We start from the raw sequence: 24,695 nt of genomic DNA, 5'->3' as shown, positions 1-24,695 counted from the left end.
ATACATCACCACAAATGCATTCTTTGTCAGTTCAGGTTGCTCTAACCAAGTATATCGTAGACTAGGTGGGTTATAAGCAGCAGAAATTTCTTTCTGACAGTCCTGGAGGCTAAGCAGTCCAAGACCAAGGTGCCATGTCTGGTGAGGGCTGGCCTCCTGGTTCAAAGAGTCTGTCTTCTTGCTTGTCCTCACATGGTGGAAGAGGCAAGGGGACGGGGAGCTCTTTACAAGGACATTAATCCCATTCACGAGGGCTCTACTCTCGTGACCTGATCATCACCCAAAGACCCCCACCTTCAAATACTGTAATTCTGATGTTTTTAGGTTTCAACATATTCATGCTATAGATTGAAGTTTGTATCCCCCCCTAAATGCATATCTTAAAAATTCTATTCTTTCAAATTAAATGTGCACGTGAATTCTATACTACTGAAGAAACTCTGGTCCCTGGAGTGGGTTGCCATTCCCTTCTCCAGGGGATCTTCCTGACCCAGGGATCAAACCTGGGTCTTCTGCATTGCAGCCAGATTCTTTCTCATCTGAGCTACTCGGGAGGCCCATCCATGTAAGGACATACTCTTTATCCATAGATCTGGCTTCTGTTCTGGGCTGTCTAGTTTGGCGAGCAGCCGTTCTGGACTGTTCTGAGGCTCCAGGGATTCTTCTTGGTGTCCTTGACATCGGCCTCAGTGACCAGGTCCATGCCTCTTTCCTGTTGTCCTAGGATTGGTCTTAACCTTCTGGGTCTTACAGCTTCAATAGGGAGAATGAGACTTCTCTAAAAGTCTAGAGCAGAAGTTGGCCAAGCTGGAGAAGCTTTGTTTCCTTTCCCATGGACTTGGCCTGTTTGAACTTGACTTTTTGATGGTGTGGGTCTCTTTTCTGAGCGGCAGCAGTATACAGTTTTTATATTTTATTGTAGTTATGTTTAAATGTCACCATTAAACACTGAGCATAAGTATATGCTGGCCTCTTGTTCAGATTTTCAAAATGTAAAGATGAATGGATAGAAAGCTTTATGGATGTGATGGATTAGACATTGAGGAATATATTAAATGAGTTGAGAGTCTCGAGTTTGGTAAAATTTGGTTTATACACAGTTATACATTTAGTGGCATAAGAAGACTAAGGACAGAAAGACAGATGTGAAACTTTGGGTTGCAATTGGAGGAAAAGCCTATAGGTTCTTTAATCAGGAGACTTCCTGAAAAGCAGGGGCTTTTTAGTGTTAGAAGAAGGACGAGAACTTGAACTTCCCTCGACACTCCACACCAGAAGTTCCAGTGCCTACACTTTGTGGCTCTCATTTTGTGTCCCTGGGGTTCAGTTTGGTCTGGGCCTATGTCTTCATAGCTCCTGTTTGGACTGAAGGATGAACTCTAGATATTATGGGGAGACTGAGTATATAACTGAGTCCCTTTCAATTCTTTCAGTGGGATGTGGGGAAGATGTAGAAGAAAGAAGTTGTCCCCAAGCTCAGAACACCCCAATGTGGGCACTTCTTGGCTCTTACTTTGTGAGTTGACCCCGTGTTTCCAAGTTGACAGTTACCTGTCAAGTTCTATTTAGCCACCACCTAGGTTTGATCCCTGGGTTGGGAAGATCCCCTGGAGAAGGGAAAGGCTACCCACTCCAGTATTCTGGCCTGGAGAATTCCATGCACTGTATATCCATGGGGGTCACAAAGAGAGACAACTGAGCGACTTTCACTTTCACCTTCAAATTGACATTCTGGAGAGCTGTTCCTTCCTGTCTGCCCTCTTTCCCTGGAAGAATCATGTACTCCTCTAGCCCATCAGGATGCTAGTTCCTAATGGTGAGTTAGTGTAGAGTGTCGGGTCCTTTGGGGCTTGGCACAGTTAGTTATGTGACAGCCCTGCTGAAATACAGCCTACTGTATTTGACTCAGTGATTATAATAAAGAGATGGTAATGTAACAAAAAATTCCTAGCTTATGCTTTCAGCTTCTTTTGTGTTTTGCAGATAAGTAGAATCAAAAAACTGAAAAAAAGAAAGGCACTTGTCATCCTGTCTTTGGATAAATAAACACTGCTTCTGTCGTAATACATTTTCAGCACTTGTCTCAGTGTGGGAATTTGGGTGAAAGTTCACGGAATGTTTTTCTCCAGAAATTTCTGTTGAATTCTGCCCGACTCTGCAGCCAAATTCAAAATTCTCATTTGACTGTTATGATTAAACAACTATACCTGAACCGACCGTGTAGGTTTCTAACTAAATGGCTGTAAGAGTGTATTTGAGATTCAAGCAGGATAACAAGAGCAAGAAGGATCATGTTCTTATTATTCTGTTGCCATGTCCTTGCTGAGTGGGGTGGCCTCCTGAGTTCCCAGCCTTTGTGTGTGCTGAGGTTTCTGAAGCTAGGAATGGGTTTGGCTAACTCTGGCTTGGTATCCAGATCATCTTAGAAACATAGGAGGGGATCTAGGTGTCCAGAAAAGGAACCTAGTCTGGGCATCTTGTATTTCCTGTCTTATTTTATGACTCCTGGCTTTGCATCAGTTTAATTCTTATTTACCTACTGATTCAGCTTGCTATGCAAATTCCATGACTTACAGCACAGATTCAAATAGTTTATCTTTGCATATCCTGGCCATTTGTGCTTCTCAGTTGTTTAGGTCATTGGCCTTAACTCTGTCTGGTCATATCCTGCTACTGCTTCTTTAAAAAGATATATTTATATATTTATGTTTATTTATTTATTTGGCTGCTCTGGGTCTTAGTTGCAGCATGTGGGATCTAGTTTCCTGACCAGGGATTGAACGCAGGCCCCCTGCATTGGGAGTGTGGAGTCTAAGCCACTGGGCCACCAGGGAAGTCCCTTCCTATTTCTTTTTGTCGTTGGTTTTCACCTTCTTTAGACCTCAGTCCTCAGAGCTGGTCAGTTTTGATGGCTCCTTTCTCACAGTGGTGATCTGAGATTCTGCCTCCTGTTCTTATGGAATAATCTTGGATCCTAATATGTTGCTAAAAAAGTAATCTAGTATATTTCTAAAACCAGAACTCTCCATTTTTTATCATTTCTGCTCTTTTCTAGGACATTACTTTGACTCAGATGTTGAAAATGACTGGTGAAGTACAGAGCTTCTCAGTCATCTAAAAAGAATTAAGCTGTGCTAGGTCAAAGATTTCTGAGTCTTTGGTGATGGGTGAGGACTATAGGGCGTGGTTCTTTATTAACAAGCCTATTGATTAAGGAATTCCACGTAAGGAATTCAGCTAGTAGCAAGCTACCTGAAACAAGTTACCTTAGTGGGAGACCTTCTGGAATGATGAATGGCAGTAGGGCATTTTGTTTTGAGTTGCTTAAAACAGCTCAGAATTAGCCTAATCTGTTGACTGAAAGTCTCCTGAGGTAAAATTGGATGCTTTAGGAAGGGGCTGAATGCCTGGGTCCAGTGGAAGAGGGAGAATTTTCATGGTATATTCTTGGGTATCATTTGAATTTTGAACTATGTGACTGTGTTTTACCTAGTTGAAACCAGAGGATAAAAGGGAAAAAAGGAAGGAAAGAAACTAATTACATCAATTAAATAATATTTCTAAGTCATGTGCTTATACAAAGCACTTTGCAGAGCTCTTGGATGATAAAAGTATATAGTAAAAGGAACTCTTCAGAGATTCCTAGATCCTTAGTCTTTAGGGAAATGATCTCTAAAGCTGTCAACCCCCATGAGTTAGACATTGTTAGCCATATTTTGCAAGGAAGGGAATGGATGGTATTAAGGGCAGAGCTGAGTATTGGACCCAGGTGTCTCTGATTGCAGACACTGTGCCATGTGCTTATCTTTTAGCCTGGGCTACTGCAACAAAATACTGCAGACTCTGTTGCTTTAAGACAGGTGTTTATTTCTCCCAGTTCTGGAGGCTGGCAAGTCCAAGACCAAGGTATGAGCAGGTCTGGTGTCTGGTGAGGGCCCTCTTCCTGTTTTGCTGATGGCTGCCTTCTTGCTGTATCCTCACTTGATGGAGAGAGGTCTCTGGTCTCTTCATCCCCTTTTAACAGCAGCAATCTCATCCTTAGCCTCCATCCCCATGGCCTCATTCAAACCCAGTTACGTCCCAAAGGCCTCCCCTCCAAATACCGTCACACTGGAGATTAGGGTTTCTGTGTATGAATTTAGGGAGAGACGAAAACATTCAGTCCACAGCACTGCCTCTCCAACCAAGACGTAGCATAAAGGATCTGTAAATGTATCAACTCCATGATCGAAACCAGCTTTAAGCAAAATTGTCATGCAGTGGAGATGTGACTGCTACTGTCTGCAGTTCCCATTCTTTCAATCACCTTTCCTTTCTTTGTATCTACTTATTTTTGGCTGTGCTGGGTCTTGATCGCTTTCGTGAGGGACATTTTGGTTGCAGTAGGCAGAAGCTACTCTTTGCTGTGGGTCTCAGGCTTCACATTGCGGTGGCTTCTCTTGTTGGGGAGCACAGGCTCTCAGTGCGTCGGCTTCAGCAGTCTCAGCACACGGGCTCAGTGGTTCCAGATCACAGGCTCTAGAGTGTCTGTGTGGTGCACAGGCTTAATTGCTCTCCATGTGGAATCTTCCCAGACCTGGAATTGAACCTGTGTCCCCTATTTTCAGGCGGACTCTTATCCACTGCACCACCAGGGAAGTCTTCAATCCCCTTTTCTTCCTTTGTCATTTTCTCTCCTTCCTTCTCTTTGTCCTCTTTTCTCTTCTTGATCATCCAGAACCATTGAGTCTCTCAAGATGTTATTCCATCCACTTACCCACCCATCCATCCATCCATCTGTCATCCGCTATGCGGCCACATGTAAGGACTGGGCTAGAGGCTGGAGACACAAAGTTGAGCAAAAATGGACATGGTTCCTACCATCATGTAGCTTAAGAGGAGAAAGGACATCAGTGTCTGAGTATGTTGGGGAACTCGACGCATAGTGCAGCCCTTTTGGAGGCTCAGCAGGTCCTCTAAACGCTCCGAGATGTCCAGTGGTTAAAGTTTTACTTTTTTGAATATGGAATCATGGTCTCTCTGGTTTTTAGATTTTGTTTGTTTGCCTGTATATATTTTTTAAACTCCCAGAACCTTTATTAACGAAACTCCACAGAACTAATGTTTTGACAAATGTATATTTCAGAAGTAATGAACCTAAAGGTTTCTTTCATGAAGATTCAGTAAACTCCTGGTTTAATGTGTAATCACTACAAAATAATATTTAAATTTAAATGGTGGGCTTTAGTTCAGAGAAGAGAAGTGAGGGATTTCAGGCAATGTGGTGTGTCCTGGAGTGTGATAATTTGGGGCAGAAACTTTTCTGTGTCTCTTGGGTCAGAAGAGAGGAAGTTGCTTACTACAGCTGTGAAAAGATGAGACCCAAGACCAGCACAACAATAAAAACAAGAACAGTGTACCAGATTATAGTGGAATGGGACGAAAAAACGTGAAGAAATCAGTAAAATAAAGATGGTGTAGTAAACAAGAGACTGGAAGAGCAACCGGAATGATAAAGATTATTGGGCTGAAAGGGACCCCCTCGGTGGTTCACAAAATCATTTGAGAACTCCTGAGAGAAGATATGGACAGAGCCTCATCTAGCCCCAGGTGAGCCATCCCAGGTTAGGCTACCTGGACTGCGTTCCCTAACTCAGGGAGAAGATATGTTATTACCACTCAGTTGTAGCACCTAATTGCTTTGCTTCATTTTTTAGACATTTCAATTTGATGGCTGGTGACCCTGCTTCCCAAAAAGATCAGGCCCTGATCTTTTTTAAACATTACCACCTAAAGAAAATGGTCTTTGCCAGTGTGTTTAAGGATCTTGATGTGGGGTGACTGTCTTGGGTTATCTGGGTGACCCCAAATCTAATCATCAGTGTCCTTCTAAGAAAGAGGCAGAGGTCATCCCCACAGAGCAGAGCAGAAAGCGATGTGAAGGTTGGTGGCAGAATGAATTCGATCATTCTAGGTGCTTTGTGTAAGTGGGATACTTAAGCATTTGTCTTCTTCTGACTGCTTTATGTACCATTATGTCCTCAGGGTCCTACCATGTTGTAGCATGTGTCAAAATTTCTTCCATTTTTGAGGGTGAATAATATTCCATTGTATGCATTGCCACAGTTTTTTTTATCCCTTTGTCAGCTGTCTGGACACTAGGCTGCTTCTATTTTTTGGCTATTGTGAATAGTACTGCTAAAACATAGGTATACAAATATCTCTTCAAGACTCTGCTTGTACTTCTGTGGATATAACTGACTTTTACTTGATAAAAAAATGAATACATTTAGTAGTTAAAGAAAAGTTTGATGACAGAGATTAGAGTGATATAGCCACATTCCACAAAATGCCAGTGGCCACCGCAAGCTAGAAGAGACGAGGAATAGACTCCCCACCCCTCACAAGCCTCCAAAGGGCAGATGGCCTTGTCAACAACTTGATTTTGGACATCTGGCCTCCAGAATTATGAGAGAATAAAATTTCTGTGGTTTTAAGCCTTGGAGTTTGTAATAATTGATTTCAGTTGCTCTAGGACACTAATAAAGGTTGTGAACTCTCTGAGGACAAGGCGGTGTCTTCTCTGTAATGGACTTCCTCTCAGCATTCAGAATTCTGCACGTAATAAGCCTTCAAATACTCAAGCACTTGAACTAACCGATCACTGGTTCAGCCATTCAGAGCCTCAAGACTAGTATTTAAAATTTTATTGGAAGAGAAGTGAGACCAGCTAGATCCGGTTATTCATTTGCAAAAGAAAAAATTAATACCCCCAAGGCTTAGTCTCTTATGAGTTTATTGCATCTTAAAGTTTGGAGTTACACTGCCTTTTAATGTAGCACTTCCTTTGCTATGCTGGAATATTAATAATACCACTGAGAAGACTTCATCTAGCAGAACAGGAAAAGCGAGTCATTCCAGGCAAAGATTTGACATCTTAATTAGATACCACCTTAGTGCTGAATTTCTCTTCTTTTGCACTGACAGTATCTAAATGACAGTGTTCTGGGATTTCTGGTTCTAATGCAAAATGTCTTCTGCTCAAATCTTCCATGAAATGTCATTTTGAAACTATGAGCTTAGTTCTTATTCAAGCAGAACGCTTAGTATATTTACCAGGACTTTAGCAGAAGGGGTACTGCAGGATCATGTTCTTTGGGAAATAGAAACAGTTTGTTTGTACATATAGGGAAGCTGTAGAAAAGAATTTGGAATCTTGATTCAGTAGACAACCTGGTGGTACACATTATTCTATATTATATTCTCCCTGTATTATGACATTTCTTTAATTTTCTTCTGTAGGGAAAGAAGGTCTCCTCTAAGACCATTCCTCTAGGATCTCAGTTACATTTAAAGCCATGTAATAGTTAAAATAAATTGTTAAAACATTTAACCGATATTGTTAAACTGATTGCAAAGGAAAGGCACATCACCTACCATGTAGCATTGTGAAATATGTTAATTTTGCTTTTGTTGATATGTAGAGGGTAGGGAGTGGTTTCTTTACGTATTTACTGTGAAATTCGTTTTTTAAAAACACTTGTATCATTGCCTGATGCCGTGTAGAAATGTTAACACACCCCTAGACTACAAGATTTGGTCACTTTCGTTGATTTTAGTAAGAAAGTCTAGCAGATAATTACAGTAGTATGGCTAAAGTGGAATGTAGCTAATCTCCATCCACGGCTATGCATGCTGGCTTCCCTGGTGGCTCAGCTGGTAAAGAATCCGCCTGCAATGGAGGAGACCTAAGTTTGATCCTAGGAATCAAGAAGGGAAGGCTACCCATTCCTGTATTCTGGCCTGAAGAATTCCATGGACTATACATACAGTCCACGGGGCTGCCAAGAGTTGGATATTACTGAGCGGCTTTCACTTTCACTTTCATGACTATGCACAGGGTTGAAGCTAGGATTCGATTTGAAAGAGATCTTGTCCTCCCCTTGAATTGAATGTGAATTTGCATGATTACTCTATCTTCTGATTAAGCTTGAAGTTGGTGTCAGGCAGTTTTAGCTTTAAATCAGCCCTCCACATGTCCAATTAATGAAATCCTTGCATTGTTGTTGGCACCATTTTCTTCCCAATCTGCCATATTTTAATATGCTCTGAATATGCCATTTAGTTTTTACTCCTGGTAGCTACAGCCTTATCACGGAAGTATTAAGTGGTATGACTGGGACCTTGCCTAAAATGTTCCTTACAAAATTCCCTAGACTTTTTCTTGTTTTGCCTGTGACGGAGCAGTCACTCAATAAATAATTATTGAATGGAATGAATTAATGATTGAGTAATGATTACAACCCACATGTTTTGGTGTAGCAAACTTTAGCAAATTTGGTGTCGAGGACTCACATTTCAACTTTGTGATTTATCTTGTGCTGAAGATGAGAACAGAAGAGTATTCTTAGTTTATCTACTGTTGTCCAAGAGAGATATAATGTGAGCCACAAAAGTGTGTAATTTAAAATTTTCTAATAGCTCTGTTAAAAAAGGAAAAAGAAACAAATGAAATTATTTTTGGTACTGTATTTTTAACTCAGATATAATTCAACATGTAATCAAAATAAAAGTTATTAATGAAATAGTTTACCTTCTCTAGTTTTTGAAGTCCTATATATTTGTACTTACAGTACATCTCAAATTGGCTTTGCCTTATTTCAAGTGCTTAAAAGCTACATATGGCTAGTGGCTACCATATTGGATAGCGCATGTTTATACCATCTGGAGACTCCTATTTTAAGTAATTATTCTTGCTAACTAGATGTAAAATTTGGATTTTATAAGCTATTGAGTGGGACACATGTACAGTCCTGTCAATGAACTGATATAAAAATTGTATCAGCTATACAACTGAAACAAAATTTACAAAATTAAAAAGTCATCATTTAGAGATTATGTAAAATATGGTAATACCCTCTAAATTTTGGGGTCCATCCATGGCCAAGCTTCCATTGATCTGAGATTCAGATTTTCACAGTGGAGCAAGTTACTTATCTTCTGTTAAGCCTCAACTTCCTCTTGGGTAAAATGGTATAATTCTTATCTTAAGGTGTAGCATTGGGGCTTCCCTGGTGGCTCAGGTGGTAAGGAATCACCTGCAGTGCAGGAGACCAGGATTTGATCCCTGGGTCAGGAAGATCCCTTGGAGAAGGGAATGGCAATCCCCTCTAGTATTCTTGCCTAGGAAATCCTGTGGACAGAGGAACCTGGCGGGCTACAGTCCATGGGAATGCAAAGAATCAGACACGACTGAGGATCTAACACTAATGATGAAGCCCTGAATACTCATTGTTATCTGGAATTAGTTCTTATTTAGTGTTTTCTTTTGTACACAAAACTCCAGAAGAAAAATGGGTGATTTCTTCCCTGTATATTCTCATCTTTTCATAATATTTTTGTTTTGCAAAGTCACCTCCCCATTTTGGCAAGAACTTGATGTGATTATTTGATGAATATAAAATAATTGGCATTGTTTAAATTGGTTCAACATGGGCTGCTCCAGGTAGCTCCTATACAGAGGGCCTAGATGCCAAGAAAATACAAGGCTGTCATTTATAGATAAGAAAACTTGGGAGACCCTTAGTTGACTTTCTTGAGCTCTTGAACTGAATTTGGAGAGTCCATGAATGCATTTCCATGAAACGTATACAATATCAAGCTAAAATCTAGTGGGAAAAGGTGGTCATGGTACAGAATTAATTACAATACATCTATTCATTCTTCATAAGGCCTACTTTGCCCTCTCTATTTTACTGATTTCATGCAGTTTGGGAATATGGAATTTATGATAGAAAAATGTACTAAGCCATTTTTTGTTTACCTTGCTTTGAGGAAGGGTGAAACATATATAAAAAGAGATCACCGGCGATAATAGCTAAACTTTCTTTTAAGATTCTACCAAAGATTGTCTAAGCTTGGTCAAACACTTTTTTGTCTAGCTTTAAATGATGTAAATATGTAAAACTTCCCCTGGTACTCCTAGGAATTTTTCCATAAACTAAATACCTTTATTTCCATGTAATCACTAATTCTAAGTAAAACAATCTTCATGATAAAGGGTGGGTGACAAGTAGGGTTCTCTTTTGGAGTTCTGACTCTGTAGTCAGATTTCTATTGCTTGCACTAATGATTGAGCTGGATTCTGATCCCCTTTGAATTCTGGAAAAACACTTATCAAGGGAAGAATTTATAATTGTAACAATAGTTGACAAACCTCTGAGAAACTGGGAGGGAGAATATTATTATTGAGGCTGGTGTTGATTAAGATTCTTGTACCTTCATTTTTTTAAAAACCTTTGTCTTGTTGATGTTCAGTTGCTAAGTTGTGTCTGACTCTTTGTAACGCCATGGACTACAGGACACCAGACTTCCCTGTTCTTCACTATCTGCTGGAGTTTTCAGAAACTCATATCCATTGAGTCCATGATGCCATCCAACCATCTCATCCTCCATTGCCCCCTTTTCCTCCTGCCCTCAATCTTTCCCAGCATCAGGATCTTTTCCAATGAGTTGGCTTTTTGCATCAGGTGGCCAAAATACTGGAGCTTCAACGTCAGCTCCAGTCCTTCCAATGAATATTCAGGGTTGATTTCCTTTAGGATGGACTGGCTTGATCTGCGTGCTGTTCAAGGGACTCTCAAAAGTCTTCTCCAGCACCACAATTCGAAAGTATCCGTTCTTTGGCACTCAGCTTTCTTTATGGGCTTCTCTGATAACTCAGTTGGTAAAGAATCTGCCTGCAATACGGGAGACCTGGGTTCAATCCTTGGGTTGGGAAGATCCCCTGGAGAAGGGAAAGGTTACCCACTCCAGTATTCTGGCCTGGAGAATTCCATGGACTGTATAGTCCATGGGATTGCAAAGAGTCGGACATGACTGAGGACTTTCACTCACATCCTTTGTCTGGTTAGTATCACGTTGTGGCTCCCTCGCAGGTGGACTTTGGTAAAGAATTAATAACTTCTGTTGAAAACAGAGCTCTAAACTGTCTTAGTGAAAGTAGCATACCTTTGAAAACTATATTTTCCAATAAATGAATACAATGATTTTTTGCCTTTTTGGAGAAGGAAATGGCAACCCACTCCAGTGTTCTTGCCTGGAGAATTCCAGGGACGGGGGAGCCTAGTGGGCTGCCGTCTCTGGGGTCGCACAGTGGGACACGGCTGAAGTGACTTAGCAGCAACAGCAGCATGTAAATTGAAAAAAATATACACAGAAATACACAAAACTTGTCCTTGCACAACATGGATGGCTATCTAGTTGAAATAGACATTCATCTAAATGGAGAAAAAGGAGAAACTCAGCATTTATTTTCAAATGTTGTTGTTATGGCGGAGAAGGCAATGGCACCCCACTCTAGTACTCTTGCCTGGAAAATCCCGTGGATGGAGGAGCCTGGTAGGCTGCAGTCCATGGGGTCGCACAGAGTCGGGCACGACTGAGAGACTTCACTTTGACTTTTCCCTTTCATGCATTGGAGAAGGAAATGGCAACCCACTCCAGTGTTCTTGCCTGGAGAATCCCAGGGACGGGGGAGCCTGGTGGGCTGCCGTCTGTGGGGTCACACAGAGTCGGACACGACTGAACTGATTTAATAGCAGCAGCAGCGGCATCATGGAGAGTCTAGATCATTGAAGGCAATGGTTTTCCCTTTTTTTCTGAATCCATGATTATAAAACAGTGTATTTGGTGCATTTTTGAATAGCTGATAGGTGGCAAACTTAATCTACTTTTTTTTTTTTTAAGGGAAACAGTCTGAGGGGTCCTTGCGCTGTGAGGTCAAGGGCATTTGACCTTTTTTCTGAGCTTTTCTTTGACATAGCCCACCTTAATGGAAATAGTGTAAAGTCTTCTGAGAGAGGAGAAATTCGGCCTGAGTTAGCACTGTGCTTTATCTCTTGTAGAATGCTTACGGAAAGGAACCCATCTCTGCACAACTTCTGGGGCAAATTGTGTGTGTCTGCGCAGACCTGTCCGATTTTTTTTTACAATGCTTTACATCCCTGTGGCATTGAAGGGGTGTTGAGATAGGTACACATTTTCCCTCCTGTGGAAATAAGATAATCACTCTGCAGTGTTTCTGTAGCAGGAAGCAGTTACAAAGCCATAGATACCCTATCTAGCTGAAGAAAAATGAGGTAGTTTATTTGGGGGGAAAAGAAGAAGGAGGGGGAAAAGAAAGCTGGTGAATTGAAAACAGAAATATTTGTTTTTCTTGTATCTGCTTGCAAGTCTGGTTTCTCTGTTATTTTGTTAGTAAGAAAACCTAATAGGTGTGTGAATCACTCTTCATCTTGTGATTCCGCTTTTAACACCTTTTTGTTTAGGCTTTGTTAGGACGATGGTTGGGAAGAGAGTGAATTTCCTCCCTAGGCCTGTGTTCTCTTAATCCTTTGGTAAGAAACCTCTCATTGTCAAATGAGCCAAAAGGCAGACGGGAGGAGGAAAGTTCAGAGGAGGAGGAAGAAGTCTCGAGTGCAGGAGGACCTGGACGTGAAACAGGGCAGCTTCTCCTTCCAGCTCATGCCGCTCCTTGCAGGTGGACACACGACTTCCCAGCAGCTGCCGGGCGCCTCATCCCGGCAGGCGTGTCTGGGACGGGACCCTCGAAGTGACCAAGCCCCTGCTCTGCGCCACCTCTGCAAAGTTGGGGTGAGCGTCTTCGTTGTACAGGGCGGGAAATGGAGGCACAGAGAGGTCAAACGGATTATCCAAGATCACACAGTAAGTGTGAACCCAGGATTCGAACCTAGGTCTAATTCCAAAGTCCAAGCAAACATGTGAGAATAACAGATGGCACGATTTAGTTTGCTAAAGAAAATGCTGCTTTGTATTAAAAAAGTATATTCGAACCTAGGAAATAGTTATTAAATAAAATATTGTTTGGCTGATGGGTTAGCAGGAAATCCTGGGATAAGATAATTTTCTTCATGATAAGGAGAAACTAGCTCAGTTACTTTACTAGAGGACTGTTTTGTTTTCCTTTTCTGATCACCGATCCTGGATTTAAGACTTACTAACTTTATTTATTTTGGCCGCTCTGCATGGCACGTGGGATGTTAGTTCCCCAGCCAGGGATCGAACCCACTCCCCCTGCAAGGGAAGTGAAGAGTCCCAACCGCTGGACGGCCAGGAAGGCCCTTAAGACTTACATTTTAAACAAAAGGATGATGCTGTTGAATATCAATGTATTTTTTTTTTTTTTTTAGTTTGGGAATGCTTGGTTTTTATTTCGTAAGTTAATGGAGTTCTTCTGTTCTTAATAATAACGATGACTACAGAATCCTGGCCGTCAGTCTTTATAGAGCCAATAAATTTTTATTTACTTGCTCTTAAAGGCTTGCTTCGAAAGCCCTGTCAGTTAGATGGCTAAATATATTTAACACAGATTTCAAATAGCTTTCTTGGAGATGAGGCAAGAGCCCGTTGACTTACAGGTTATGAGCTATGAGGGCATTCAGTTGATGTTTTTAACATTGCTTGATGGTCTCAGGGATAGGATAGTTCATTCTGGAACAGGTCCTTGGACTGTGAGAAAGGTATCAGTGGTTCTTCCCACCAAAGCTGAGCGATTTGCCCATGGGATAATTTACACAGCTTGAGATCAAGCCTTACTCTGCTGTGCAGACAGTAGTACCCCTTCCCTGCCTTAGGATCCAAACGGTCACCTAAGGGAAAGTGGAATTAGCCTTAAGGAATATTTTTCCAGTTAGTAAAATTGAAATTGTTCCTTAAAAGCCTTGGTTCTTCTACATTTTATTGTGGAACAATTGGCCAGGTACCTACGCTTTTGAGCACGAGAGGCTTGCAGTAAGATAACTTACAAATGTTGAATACTCTATAAATATTATGTCTCCTCCGGTATGCTGGTTTTTGTAGTTACCCCTGCCTGCAGTGAAAGCAAAACTCTCAAGCTCCGTTAGTGATTAGGGTTTCTTGCAGGCATAGAAAAGCCACCATGAGGCCCAAAACTGCCTTCAGGAAGATCCTGACTTCTCGAAGACGACTCTTAGCACGGTCACACTGTCGTCGTCTGGTTTAGACAGTCTGTGTTCCTGAAATAGAAGTTCTATTGCAGGAGCACTGGATTCATTTTGCTTAATATTTGGTTATGCACCATTTAATTATCTATTTAATTGAAGAAAAAAAAAAAAACCACATTGGCAAAGTTAAGGCTGAACAGTATCCAGAATAACGTGGTGAATTTACCCTCCCCCTCCCTTCCAAGAAAGGACAGTGTGGATGTGGGCTATTGGCCAGTGGTTGAAAGTAATTGAATGTACAATAGCTGCTTCCAACGCCAAAAGCTTTTCTCCGTAGGCAATTTGGATTGTTCTGTTTTCCTGGATAGTCCCTGGGAATGTCTGATATCCTCGCATTCTGCAGATGGTGGCTATTGAATATTGAAAACATATGTCTGCAGCATTTTAAAATGCTGCGATGCAGGCCCCTCCTTTGTCATTACAGACTGTGTGGACCTGCAAGTGTCCCTCGTTAATTACCAAGCTTGACATTTCTAGAAGTCCAGCGGAGTCATCGCTATTCTCAGTGCCAGTATTTTTTGCCTCCCTTCGCTTGCTGATGCAGCATTTGTGTAATAAAAATGGACCTCTTCACCTCTTTAAAGTGCTCTACGTTTTGACAAATTTATGTTTTATCAAAAGGTTAATCCTGACAAATCGTTGTAAATTATTTCTGGAAGCTCTGCTACAGGTGCGGTTGAATTAATTCTGTGCTATGCCTAGCCAGATGTATATTTTAGGGGAAGATCTACTGCGTTTGCTCTGGTAAAAGGAGAACTGGAAGACTAGGGATGTTCACAATGGGACCAGAGTCTTTGCCCTACTGGGCAGATAAGTGATGTTCCTGAAAGGTTAAATTAGAACTTTAATATTCCTCAGTGAAGCTCTCTGCTTTCCATTTCCCTCTGTCTTTGTGACTTTTCCCCCTTTTCATTGCCTCTTCTTAGTGGGAAGGTAAAAACCTCTATTCATTTATCTTCTGGAAAGAAGTGTTCTTTGTGTTTTCATGACAAGCCCTTCTCATATCCATTGTTTGGAGAAGCAGGGGGACCTGTCTCATTTCTTTGCTTCCTGGGTCACAGAGATACAAAGAGAGGATGAAACAAAAGAGAGGAATGTAAGTAGGAGTTCCAAAGAAACCAAAAGAAAAAAAAAATGTTGAGCACATACCTGCAGGAGAAGGCTTGATAAATGGGACAGATGAATTAAGTAGATGCAGCCAGTACTGTAAAGGAGCTTACAATCCAAGGCCTAGTAAGCTTGACAATTCTAGGACTAACCAAGGAGGATGCATTTTTTAAAAAAATTATAGATAAACTGTAATGGGGCTTCCCAGATGGCACTAGTGGTAAAGAACCTGCCTGGCGATGAAGGAGACTTAAGAGATGCAGGTTCAGTCCCTGGGTTGGGAAGATCCCCTGGGAGGAAGGCATGACAACCCACACAGTATTCTTGCCTGGCGAATCCCGTGGACAGAGGAGCCTGGCAGGCTACAGTCTACAGGGTTGCAAAGAGGCAGACATGACTGAAGCAACTTAGCATGCACGCAGACTGTAATAGCAACTCATGAATTGATGTTGATTTGAACTTACCAACTGATGCAGTGATGTTTCTAAATTATGCAGCATGAATGGTGTATTAGTTTGCTCTGGCCATTGTAACAAAGTACCACAGACTGGGTGGATTAAACAACAGAACTTTATTCTTTAACAGTTCTGGAGGCTAGAAGTCCAAGGTCAAGGTGCTGGCAGGGTTGATTTCTTTTGAGGGCTGTAAGAGAAGGACCCATTTGAAGCTTCTCTCGTTGGCATGCAGATGGACATCTTCTCCACGTGTCTCTCTTTTTGTGGGGTATCTACATCCAGATTTCCTCTTCTTATAAGGATACGAGTCCTATTGGATTAGGACACATCCTAATGACTCTTAATTACTTACTTAAAGACCCTGTCATGAAATGGTCACATTCTAAGATACTGGGAGTTAGAACTTCCACATATGAATTTTTGGGAAACACAATTCAGTCCATAACAAATGGTTGCACTTAATCCCTGGTTACTAAAGTCATATGTCGTTTCTCATTTCTTTTGTTCTTTCAAGTAGTTAAGAAGTCAGAATTTTAAACATTTCAAACTTTCTTATAGACTCTTCTGCCCTAATGATCTGAAAATCACTTTAAGAATAAAGTTGTATTACAGTTCTCATCATTGGGTCAAATTCAGTGAATTATCATTTCTTCCTTTCTTGGTGATCCTAGATAGACATTTTATACTCTTTTTCTATGAGTTAAGTGGAATCATATACTATGTCCTCTTTCGTGTTTGACTTCTTTGGCTCAGCATTTTATTTGTGACATTCAACCATGTCGCGGTGTGTTGCAATGGTTTATTTTCTTTGCTGCGCAGTTTTCAACTGTTTTGATATTTCATAACATATTTATCCATTCTACTGTTGGTGAGCATTTGGGTTGTCTCCAGTTTTCCTCTTATGAACCGTGCTGCTGTGAACATTCTTGTAAATGTCGCTTGTTGAACATATGAATGCATTTCTTTTGTGGGGTGGAGCTGCTGGATCACAGGGCACATATTAAAACTTTAATAGATACACCTAAGCAGTTTTCTAAAAGTCCTTGTACTGATTTATATTTCTACCAGTAATGTATGAGAGTTTTGGTGTTGCCACAACTTTGTTAATGCTCTATACTATTATCAGTTTTTTAGATTTTAGCTTTTTATTGGATGAGCACTGGAATCTCATTGTGATTTTAAATTTACCTAATGATCCTTCAAATATCTTCATTTATGAAGCATTTTAAGGTAATCATGGCTGCCAAACCATCTCTCTTACTTCCCAAAACTCTTCTAAGTCTTAAGTAGACAAATAATGAATTGATCCCCCCCCCCAACACACACATTTTGTCTCTTTATTGCTTGGGTGAAGCAGTTGGTTTGCTTGGGGGAGTCTAGTTTTATACTTATTAAGAGAATCCTCATTTACTGACAGACATGTCCCAATTTGGACAATAAACTTGTGGCCATTCTACTTATATCCATCATCCCTTCTGCATTATTTTTAAAGCTTTTCTATCTGGTTTCACTTGTTCATTTATTCTATCATTGCTAAGCTCTTACTTTATGCCAGATATAGAGATATATAAGACATGGCTCAGAGGTAAAGAATCCTCTTGCCAGTGTAGGAGATACGGGTTCAATCCCTGGGTCAGGAAGATCCCGTGGAGAAGGAAATGGCAACCCACTCCAGTATTCTTGCCTGAGAAATCCCAAGGACAGGGGAGCCTAGCAGACTACAGTCCACAGGGTCGTGAAAGAATCAGATATAACTTAGCAACTAAACAATAACAACAGCAACAATGAAAGGCATCCCTAGCCTTAAGGTCCTAAGTATTGTGGAAGAAAACACATTATAGAAGAACTGTTTTAACTGATTCAATCACAGCTCTGTAACCACAAGACTAAATTTCAGTAGAGCTATATTTCTGCAAGAAGAATATCTATGCTAATGAGATGATTTGTTATACCCAGTAGCTTGTGTTGATGATTTAGGATATATTTTATGCCACTTAGCAATTATACTTGGTCTGAATCATTGGGAGAGCTCATTGTATGGTTTCCTCTAACTTTGTGAGGGCAGTAGTTTAAAAAATATCCCTTTTGGTGTGCTGTTTGTCTCAAGATCTTAATCTGTGTTGTGTATTTATGGCCAGAGGATTCTGTCATCAACAGCTCCATGGGACTCATGTTCCAGACACAAGCTTTAAACCCTTGAGTTATAGTTAGAGAAACTGGTCTTAATGAGTTGAACTAAATGTCTTTAAAAAATCTTTCTGGTCTCTGTGTCCTCATTCAGTTGAATCCAGCTGTGTTAAAAAGGCAATCTAATACTGCCTCTTACCCAGAAGAGAATACTACTTTAATTTAAACGTCTTGTCGCATCTGCCTAGGTCCCTGGCTATCACTCTTTGCTCACTCCCCTGTGTGCCTGAGGTATGAACATTGTCTTGGAATTGTCTGTTTACTTGTCTGCTTCCTAGATTAGATTGTGATTCACTCAGAATTCCTGGCATCTGGCATGATGCCAGTCAGTAAATGTCTGTCAAATGAACTGTTGTTGTTATTGTTTTTTAGTCGCTAGGTCATATCCGACTTTTTACCACCCCATGGACTGCAGCATGCCGGGTTTCCCTGTCCTTCACCGTCTCCCGAAGTTTGCTCAAACCCATGTCCATTGAGTTGGTGGTGCCATCCAACCATCTCATCCTCTGTTGCCCCCTTCTCCTCCTGCCCAGCATCAGAGTCTTTTCCGATGAGTTGGCTCTTCAAGTTGCTAAAGTATTGGAGCTTCAGCTTCAGCATCAGTTCTTCCAGTGAATATTCAGGCTTGATTTCCTTTAGGATTGACTTGTTTGATCTCCTTAGTGTCCAAGGGACTCTCAAGAGTCTTCTCCAGCACCACAGTTTGAAAACATCAATTCTTTGGTGCTCAGCCTTCTTTATGATCCAACTCTCTCATCCATACATGACTACTGGAAAAACCATAACTGTGACTTTATTTTGTCAGCAAAATGATGTCACTGCTTTTTAATACACTGTCTAGGTTTGTCATAGTTTTTCTGCCACAGAGCAAGCAAATGAACTGAGGATAAGCAAATCATATTAGAACCCAAACTGATTTACTCACTCATTCACTCTTTCCACATATAATTAAGGAGAAAGTGTACCTGGCACAGAACTAGGCACTGGGGCTGGATAAGTGTGGCCCAAAACAGATATGCCAACCGCTCTAATAGGCTTAGAGCTGTGAGGTGGAGAGCAGACAATAATTAAGTATTCACACAAAGTGGTGTTCAGTTACAAGTTGAGATGAGTGCTCTGTTGCAAAGGAGACTGTGACAAAGAAGCCTGACCCAGATTTGGAGGGTGTGAAGGCTTTGCAAAGCAAGTGGTCCTTGGGATCTGAAGGATGAACAAGAAGTAAGTAGAAGCCCGAGGTGGGACAGATGGGAAAGCATCTTATGGTAAGGGAATGGCTTGTGCAAATGCCCTGTGGTGGGAGGCAACAATTGTGTGCTGGACCACAGAGATATCCTGAAAAGAGGAATGTGGAGAGACAGGTCATAGTTAGACTATTCCTGGCCAAGGAAGCTTCTTTGAAGATGCTATTCTTCAAGAATAATTGTTTGCTTTTTAAAATTTCTGTGGAAAGTTATAATAGTGCTATGGTCAAATTTGTATTGTTCAAGGACCTAGCTCATTATTTTGTAAACGTAAATAAAGAGGAGTCAAGCATTTAACTCACTTTGTTGTGAAATATGTATTTCAAAGCACTAGCAGAGAACTAGAAGTTTCTCCATAGAAGTGTATTATGAATTATTCTTGTATAATAATGTTAATTTGATTATGCTTAAAGAATGGGAACAGAATCCCTGTCTTTTAGAGAAATATACTGAAATATTTACGAAAAGAAGGATGTGATGTCTGGGATTTGCTTTCAAGGGGGAGTAAAACTGGATGAGTGTTCAAGCTGATGGGTCAACAGAAGTTTATTTTACTTTCTCTCTACTTTTATGCTTGGCATTTTCCATGATGAAAAGTTTTCAGAAGTTATAAGGGAAAAGAAGGAGATCACCTTGGGTTGACTTTTCTCCTCACCGCCGCACCCGCCCCCCCGCCCCCTGCCAAATTCTCAATATGTTTAAGAAGAAATTTTATTACATATTTGTATTTTAATACCATGATATATTAGTATATTTTAGTTTGTGTTAGAATAATTGATCTTTTGGATGATTAATACTGTTAATTATAGAAAATTTGGATTTAGGAAAAACCCAGTGAAGACAATAAATAGTACTGATATCCACATTATCCTGGACAGAGTGATAGTTAATATTTTTGGGTATTCAGTCTCATTAAGGATTTGTTGTTTAGTTGCTGAGTAATGTCTGACTCTTTTGTGACCTCCATAGACTATAGCCTGCCAGGGTCCTCTGTCCATGGGATTTTCCAGGCAAGAATACTGGAGTGGGTTGCCATTTCCTTCTCCAGGGTATCTTTCAGACCCAGGGATCAAACCCACGTCTCCTGCATTGTCAGGCAGATTCTTTACCACTGAACCACCTGGGAAGCCTCCTCATTAAGAACATATACATATTAAATACATCTTAATCATACAGTAATTTGATTATGTAATAAATTCCTTCTTTGTTTTTTATGGTTTATTGTGAACATTTTACCAAGGCATAAGTGATTCTTTGGTAAACTAATTTTAGTGGCCGTTTAGTAGTACATCATGTAGGTATTAATGGCAAAATTTGTTTAATTAGTTCCTTTTTGTCAACATTAGGGATTTTGGTTTTTGTTTTATAGTGTAAATGATGCTGTAACAAAGAGCCTTATGCGTCAATCTTTGTGCACACTCTGCTCGTTTCCTTAGGGTAACTTCTTACACTTGAGTAGCCAGGTCAGTGTATTTTTAAGCAATTGATGTATAATCTTTCAAATATTTGACACTGATTTGTATGCCCATAAGCTGTGTCTTATTTTTGCAATGTGCCCTCATCAACTCTGAATATTTTCCATAATTTTTTTGGCCAATTTGCTGATGAAAATGGTATTAAATGGTTTAATTTACATTTCTCTGATTACCTTTGCACTTGAACAGTTTTTACTATTTATTAGTGCATTAGTCTTTCAATTCCCAGCATGTCCTTTGTATATTTCTATCTGTGAATTCCTTTTTATTATTGATTATATATACTCTTTATATACTAAGGATAGCATTCTTTACCAGTCATTTTATAATAGTTTTTCCCATGTGTTTTTAAATTCAGCACATGAAATTTTCTTGTATAGACTTTTCCATATCTTTATATACTCAGATCGATTAATCTCTGTTTATGGATTCCCTCTTTGGTGTTATATCTTTTCCATTTCAAAACTGTTATATTTGCCTTTTATATTTCTTATTTTTTCACTTTTTTTTAACATTTCACTCTTTAATTCACAATGACCTTATTTTTGTTATATTGTTTAGAACAAGGATCTAACATTTTTCTAGTCATGACCAATTATCTCAGAAGTTGAGCAATTCTCCCTTTGGTTTGAATTACTGCCTCTTTTGTGTATTCAGATTTTTTACATGTGTGCTTCGTATACTCTTTCAATGCCATGCTAGCTAAACTTATACCAGTGTAACAGTATTTTAAGTCTTGTGACTACATTATTTTAATATATAGTGTCAATACTCTCTCTTTTAAAAGTTTTATTGTATTTTATTAAAAAGAAGTGTCTTGGCTCCCTTCCTCCCTTTATCCCTTCTAATCTCCCAGATGTCTCCTCTCACTCTTACTAAGGTTCAACAAGAATTTTCTTGTAATGAATGGGATGACATTAGATTTATTTAAAAAAGATTTGATATTTTCACATTACTCATTCTTCTCAGCCAGTAATGGATAAAGTGTCACATTTCAACCAAAGTGTTTTCTGTTTTTCGGATTAAAGTTTTGTATAGGTATGCATCTTTCTTGTTAATTCCTAGATATATTACTAGGAATTAAACTCTGATCTCTGCTTTGTCCTCCACTGGCTGTATGATTTTAAACAAATCACTTAATGTTTCTGAACTTTTTCTCTAAGGTTCTTTCTAGCTCTGTTTTTCTAAATATATAATCAGCCCTCGAAATGTTTCAGCCTTGTGTTGGGGGGCTTTTCTGGTGGCTCAGACGGTAAAGAGTCTTCCTGCAATGCAGGAGACTTGGGTTCAATCCCTGGGTCAGGAAGATCCCCGGAGAAGGGAATGGCTCCCCACCCCAATATTCTTGCCTGGAGAATTCATGGACAGAGGAGTCTGGCAGGCTACCGTCCATGGGGACTCAAAGTGAAGTCACACAAAGTGACACGACTGAATATGTAATTGTTGTTGTTTAGTCACCAAGTCGGGTTTGACTCTTGCGACCCCTTAGACTGTGGCCCACCAGGCTCCTCTGTCCGTAGGATTTTCCAGGCAAGAATATTGGAGTGGATTGCCATTTATAATAGACCCTCAAAATATTTCAGTCTTACAATTTATATACTAGAAGGAGGGAAATCAAAGTTTAAATGGTAGTATAGTGCATAAGATGTTACAGAAATAAAATTTTGAAATATATTCTGTGTTTCCTTCTCTTTATCTTTACCTGGTATAAACTCAATTTGGCATTTTTATTGCTCAAAATATTAACTTTTGGTCCTGAGTCTATCGTGTGATTAAGAATAAATCATGACCTCACTCTGAAGGATATGTCACCCCTCTATTTTAGATGCTTGTTTTAACACTTCTGGTAGGGAGAACACATTTTTATTTTCAGGTTTATTTTGATCACAGATGACCTAACTTTAATATATTGAACCTGGTTGTATTTTCACATAGGCTGTTAATTTTCCTACTGATAAAAGAAAATAATTCGCTTAAGTTGAAATCTGAAGTGCTTTTTGATTATGGAAAAGAAGGAAAATTAATGGCTGGGAATCCATGCCACAGTCCAGTTGGGTGGAGATTATGCTCCTGGTGGGGTGCTCAGAGTCACAAACTTCTGTTAGTCACTCTTCATTTCTGCCACATAACGTATAACAACACCGGATTCTCAGAAGTTCAGAAGTAACTGAACTTGCAGAAATAGCTCATGAAGTTATTTTCTATCGAAATGGCCTGCACTCTTTAGACTAAATGCTCTTTCACTAGGATGATATTAATATATGTCTTTGACAGCAACTGCATTGAGAAGACAGCCTTTGCAAAACACTTTTGTCATCCCTCCAAGTATGGGCCTTTTATGACAGATTGTTGTGTATCTGAAGGAGCTATTGTGTCAACAAAGAGCACCATAATGAGTCTAAAAATCTGACTCAATGGAACAAATGTGTTTTAATGGCGTGCATTTTATTTTAAAAGGATGTACCAAAATAGAGCAAGAGTCTGAAAGCCGGACATTATTTTATAATGAAAGACTAATATAGGGGTAGTTCTAAGTAAGAATGTAACTGGGAATGAAACTTGACTTAGGGTGGATAAAATCATTTCCATCAGCAAACCACAAATGCTCTAGGAGAGTTATCTGCAATGGTATGCGTGTGTGCAAAGTCACTGCAGTCATGTCCAACTCTGTGCGAACCCGTGGACTGCAGCCTGCCAGGCTCCTCTGTCCATGGTGATTCGCCAGGCAAGAATACTGGAGTGCATTGCCATGCCCTCCTCCAGGGAATCTTCCCGACCCAGGGATTGAACCCATCTCTTATGTCTCCTGCATTGGCAGGTGGGTGCTTGACCACCATCGCCACCTGGGAAGCCCCTGCTGTGGTAAGGAGACAAAATTTAAAGGGGTACAGACCCCCAGGAATGTTTTACTGCAGTTCGTCCAGTGAAATGTAGGATTATGTGGGATATAAGACTGCCTTCCAATGGCACTCAAAACATCTAACAGCTTGTTCTGGGCTTGCAAAATCACATTTACTGAAGTGCCACACAAGCAATCCTAGAATAGCCTGTTTCTGTCAATGTCTAAATTCTCCTTATGAGGTATGCTGTAATCTTGAGGGAGACAGTTAAGTTTAGAGACTGCGATAAACTTTCTGATGTGTTTAGTGCTAAGGGGTATATTTGTAGAGCTCAGGACACCAAACTCCTATTTAATAGGTAGATGTTACATAATAACAGTTTTCATTGAAACTAACATCACTGAACTTCTGGAATTGATTTTTCAGGACTTTATTATTTATAATTTTGGTAAGAAATTTGCATTTTATGGGACTATGTTATAGATATCTTCTGCATTTGGATTTTCTAATTTATTAGAGTCCCAAGTTTGAGAGGTTGGAAATCCTGTTTGCGTGTACTTATACACCAAAAAATTAGGCATATGTTGTCAACCTGGGGATTATGACAATTTTTTTACTGTCTGTCATGATCCATGTTTATTATTATTTATTTCTATTTTTACTGGGGTATAGTTGTTGTAGAGTGTTGTGTTAGTTTCTGCTGTACAACAAAGTGAATCAGTTGTTTGTATACATGTATCTCCTTCTTGCAGCCCCTCTTCATACCATCCATCTAGGTCATCTCAGTACTGAGCTAAGCTCCCTCAGCTATACACACAGTAGGTTCCCGCCAGCTATCAGACTAAAAGAAAGCCCACTTTTTTTTAGGGGGGGTTACATGTACTGGCTGAAAACAATAGCATCTCTATTCCAACAAAGGCCCTTTGGGAGACAGAACTCTTTTGGCAAGACAGAATAGAGGAAACTGAAAGAAGAGTAGGACTCCTGAATTGTCATTTAAGACATTCTATTTTCTGGGCAGGGTTTCCTGTTGACCCCAAGTCACCATTTAAGTCTCCTGCCATCTCCTCTTTCCTGCTTAGATTGCTACAGTGTTGTTTCTGGTTTCTTTTGCAAATGGTGCTCTTCTTAAATGCATGGTGTGGTTCTTTTCTCCTTCCTTTAGATGCCTCATTTTAGCTACCAGTAACCTTGCATAAGGCAGCGATGGCTTTTTAGAAATACTTATGATTTGTGACTTCTTGGGGTGGGAGTTTGGGAAGAGAGACATAACTATAAGCATTAGGATGAGCGCTGCTAATTGAGCACCGCAATAGTGGATCCATGGACTTTTATGCATAGTGATCTCCTGAGTAAGGTGTGTTAC

Source organism: Ovis aries, chromosome 20, assembly GCF_016772045.2.
Source record: "Ovis aries strain OAR_USU_Benz2616 breed Rambouillet chromosome 20, ARS-UI_Ramb_v3.0, whole genome shotgun sequence".
Classification (NCBI taxonomy): domain Eukaryota; kingdom Metazoa; phylum Chordata; class Mammalia; order Artiodactyla; family Bovidae; genus Ovis; species Ovis aries.
This window is presented reverse-complemented; position numbering follows the sequence as displayed.